We start from the raw sequence: 5,068 nt of genomic DNA on the forward strand, positions 1-5,068 counted from the left end.
TAGCAACTGGAATAACCCACAGAAGGATAGCATCTGTTATTAGGCTTATTTTTTCCCCCACCATCAGAAGATTTATTTTATTTCTAATTAAAAAACATACAGTTGACTTTGGCAAACTCAGGTTTAAAACTAAGCATGCCAGTAATAAATGAATCATTTCTCCAAGTACATAGTGTTTCCCTTGGGAAAGACTGTAATTTTACAACATTTTTTCTCTAATTTAGAAAAAAAGATAACATTGAAAATATTACAATGCCTAAACAGTGATACCAGTAATCTAGTTTTTATACTGAGGTTTGTATTTCAACATTTATTATCACCAAGACTAACTTAAACCCAACTCCTTTAGTGAAGAGATTTCTTTCCCTATTTCAGTACGAGACTCATAGTTCTGAATGTCACTGAGCAAGTAATGGAAATTAATTACGAATGAAGAGTTTTTATACTATCTCCTTCATAATTAGCTAGTTCACAGACTTAAGAAAACAAAACAATGAACAAAAACAAAACCCTGGTTCTTACCCTCTAAATGCTTACATTTCCCTCTCACTTACCTGAGAACATGAGAATAAAAATGACCATGTATAGAGTTGCACCACTGAATCTATTTCAATGGTTCTGTTTTTGCATTTTTTTACTTATTTAATTTGAAAAAAATTAGAAAAGTATTAGTTTGAAATTAAAGCAGCTAACACACTGGGGGCAACAAATTAAAAAATTCAAATGGCTAAAAATAAAAACACAAAGTATCTTTCCTTGTAGATAAAAAAGATTGTTTTCTTCCTAGAAAGCAAAAAAAAAAAAAAAAAAAAAAAGGCAACAAATGATTTGAGAATAAAATCAAACATAACTGGTATTCACCACAGCAATGTCTAAATAAATGACCCACATAGCACAAAACTTCCTCATTCACAATCACATATAGTTAGTTGCTTTTCCCTCAGTTACATAATAGTTGTCTTCAAACAATCTCCTTTTAGAAAACTATCACATTAGTTAAACCTATTTATTCTTACTATGAAGTTATTAATTTCATTCGTATAGGCCACAGAGGTTTAATTGGCACACTTTACTTAAAAATAAGACAAAATAAGTCACTCTTCTTTAAAAAAAAGTATGGTCATCTGTTTTCAAAGAATAATCCCAGATACTTAATTCATTAAAGCAAATTTTCTACCATCAGCAGTGAGCTTTTTGAATGATTACTAAGTGTTCACCTGAGGATTATCAATGCTATATGAAGGTAAATTTGTTTTGAAGATTTGTGTCCATTTTATAACAAGATACAATTTGCACTGAAGAGTTTTTAAAAAGATAACCTACACACATACAGTTAATTTGCCTCAAACAACTTCTTAGAAATACAGTATAAACATTTAAGAACCATGACAAAGTTGTGGTTCAAACTTCAACACAGATTTTCTTGAAACCCAGTACAAAGATTACTGGCTCAAGACCATATCCCAAAGTGACCTCAGCAGGAGATTTGATTGTAAGACTCTACCTTTTAAAAAAAGAGCACACTTGGTTATACATGGCTTTTAAACTTGAGCTACAGTTATGCTACAAATCCCCCCACCCTCCCAATCTAAAATCAGTCATGTGGAGATATGTATATTCTCTGAGCATTGTTTGAGAGTCCTTGGTTTTCCAACTTTGATGGAGATCTAGAAGGCGTTCAGAAGTCCGTGTGCTTACATTCAGAGCAGGATGAACTTTCAAATTCTACTTTCCTCCATTAGTGACAGGCCACAGATCCCAAAGTATGCATGCAAAGCACCTGGATGACTGGCCACTTGGCAAATCCCCCTACGAGGCGATCTTGAGTTGATAAGATGGAATTTCTATTTTTCTCAAAGTTAGTGTATTGGAAAATTTTTAGAAGCTTTAGAGTTGCTCCCACCCAAAAAGAATAACGGGTGTCTACAGGCTTATTAGGTGAACTTCCATGATAACTATTTTGTTGCCTCATTATACACCACCTCTTTATCGTGTTCAATTCTTTTTCTGAAACAACTTCTAGTTTACCCATCAGACATAGTGAGGCAATGCCACAAAAAGTAGATCCTCCATGAGATTCAAGTCCAGCTCCCTGTGCCAGTCCATTGTCATAGGACATACTTCTTTTAATATAGGGGATGGCTTTTTTCATATCCATGCCTGACTGGTTATTGAGCATATAGCAAATACAGGAAGCACAGTACAAAAATCGCATATCATTTTCACTGCCTTCAGGTACTGCACAAAAACTCCCATCTTCCAGCTGAAGGGCTCTCAAGCCTGCTAAGCAAGCTTCTTTATTTACTCGGCTTAAGTCGTCTCCAAGAATAACTAAGCATGAAAGGCCAGTGTAGGTCATTGCAATGTGGCCACTATCATAAGGATGAGCTGTTCCAGGAGCCTCTGATGGATTGAAAAGAATACCTAGTTATGAAGAGCCTCGGAAACCACAGCGATTTAGATTTCATCTGCCTTCTGTGGGAAGGACCTGCTTGTCTCGAGTGAAGAATAGCGCTCCGGCAAATCCTCAAGGCAGCGCTGGAAAAATCGCACGTGCAGATCCCGCAAGAAATCCAGCCGCTCTCCCTCACGGCTCCCTGCTAGCCTCTCATCCTCAGTGGCCGCCATGCTGCTCCGGAAGCGACGTCCGCCTCGACCTAGATGATGTTATAAAGAGATGGAGTGAGTTTAGATAGAGAAAAAACGTACACCTGAGTCCTGAACCCTTTTTACCCCAAGGTTTAGAGATTAGACAGGATGAAGTACCTGCAAAGGAGATTAAGAAACTAGGTAGAAGGAAAACCTGGAGAGCGTTGTCAACTGAAAATACAATGAGGATATTTTTGTCAATAAGGAGAGAGTCATCAACTGTATGAAATGCTGTTGCTACTTGGGAGGCTGAGGTGGAAGGACCATTTGAATCCAGGAGGTTGAAACTGCAGTGAGCCACTGCCCTCCAGCCTGAGTGACAGAGCAAGATCTTGTCTCCAAAAAGAAAAAAAAAAAGTTGCTGATAATTCAAGCAACATGAGTATGGAAAATTGACCATTGGATTTAGTGATTTGGTCATTGACAGTGTGGTTTCAGGAATGTGGTAGCGATAAGACACTCATTAGATAGGGTTCAAGTGTGAATAAGAGCAGAGAAATATAAAAAAGAGTAGATTTGGGAGGCCGAGGCGGGCAGATCGTGAGGTCAGGAGATCGAGACCATCCTGGCTAACACTGTGAAACCCCGTCTCTACTAAAAATACAAAAAATTAGCCGGGCGAGGTGGCGGGCACCTGTAGTCCCAGCTACTCCGGAGGCTGAGGCGGGAGAATGGCGTGAACCCGAGAGGCGGAGCTTGCAGTGAGCCGAGATCGCGCCATTGCACTCCAGCCTGGGCGACAGAGCCAGACTCCGTCTCAAACAAAAAAAAAAAAAAAAAAAAGTATGAGAACTTTAAAAAGTGTTATAAATAGGGCCAGGCGCTGTGGCTTACGCATGTAATCCCAGAACTTTGGGAGACTGAGGCTGGTGGATCACTAGGTCAGGAGTTCAAGACCAACCTGGCCAAGATGGTGTCATCCTGTCTCTACTAAAAATACAAAAAAATTAGCCGGGTGTGGTGGTGGTTGCCTGTAATCCCAGCTACCCAGCTACTCAGGAGTCTGAGGCAGAAAAATGCTTGAACCCGGGAGGCAGAGGTTGCAGTGAGCCGAGATCACGCACGCCACTGCACTCCAGCCTGGGCAACAGAGCAAGCCTCCGTCTCAAAAAAAAAAATGTTATAAATGAGTTGTAATAGTTGCTGTAAGTCCTATGAGGTTCCACAGCATGAAACATATGAGACAGTATGCTAATAAGTATGATAGAGTAAAGGGGGTACATTTTATGATCCTGAGGAAGGAACACTTGTGGGAGTAAGACACTTGAACAGATTAAAGTGAAGTTAATTCTAGAGTCATCAGGAATAATGTCACATAACAATAATAAAACACCAAAAAGCCCTCTATTACTTCTTTCCAATTTTTTGTCAACTGTAAATTTAAGAGAAAATATTGATTGATCGTATCCCGAATTTGAGTAGTTTGTTTTTCTTAATAAAATATGATTTATAATTTTTCCAGAAGACAAACTGCTTTCTTTAACTTCTGACCCACTCTATTTGTAGTGTATAAAAAGCTGTATCACTATGTGATACATTTAGAGAAAGGAACTCCTTTTTTTTTTCTTGATTAGTAATTTTTTTCTTGTATCAATTGCATTCACCTGGGGAATATAAATTTATATTTAACTCTTATGCCTGATAAGATGCTGACATTAGTAATGATATATAAATTAACTAATAGTAAGTTTTAAATGGTAATTAAGACGATATAATTTAAAGCAGAAGTATCAAGTCAAAAACAAATTCAATTTAGTATACTCTTAAACTCTTTAATGTAAAAGTGTAAAACTTTTCACAAAATGCAATGCTGTGAAAATAAAGCTTTTTTCAACTTTATTTCACTAGTTTATCTCTTTCTTTCTCTGTTTTCATCATTTCTCCCCTGCAGTTGTTTTATGCCACTCTATTTCTCTTTCATGAATTCTATTTTCCACAATTTTTCTGGCAACAGAAATTTAAACATCTTACTCATTTTTATTGTCCTATTTTAATTGTTGCTGTATTTTTTTCTTATTCCAGATATATTGCATGATTAAATTTCTCAACTAGAAGATATACAACTATAGACTATATTTCACACAAAGACACTGCACATCCTATTATGGAGGAAAAGTGATGATTCTTGGCGTTACCATTTAGACAACAGAGCACAGAGTATTTAGGGAAAGTTATGAATCCTAACATTAAAGAGCGGAATGTTCTTGCCATGTGAAACATGAAAAGTAATGTGAACATAACCTTCTCTTCTTGTCTATGAAATTGTGTTTCCAATGGCAAAGCTTTCTCAATATCATTACCCTCTGAGGGTTATACCATGTCCTAAAGTAAGGAGTCTGTACTTTGAAGTCAGCATGGCTTTGGATGACTTTCTTAATAGATCTGAACTTCCAATTTCTCAACAATAAATTATTGTCTT

At 37.1% G+C, this 5,068-nt stretch overlaps 1 pseudogene; it reads right to left on the reverse strand.

Annotated features, from left to right (window-relative positions):
• Positions 1 to 363: 363 nt before the first annotated feature.
• On the reverse strand, positions 364 to 4,463 carry LOC100975749 (geranylgeranyl transferase type-1 subunit beta-like; annotated as a pseudogene).
• Positions 4,464 to 5,068: the final 605 nt, after the last annotated feature.

The sequence above is a fragment of the Pan paniscus genome, chromosome 8 (genome assembly GCF_029289425.2).
Source record: "Pan paniscus chromosome 8, NHGRI_mPanPan1-v2.0_pri, whole genome shotgun sequence".
In the NCBI taxonomy this organism is placed as follows: domain Eukaryota; kingdom Metazoa; phylum Chordata; class Mammalia; order Primates; family Hominidae; genus Pan; species Pan paniscus.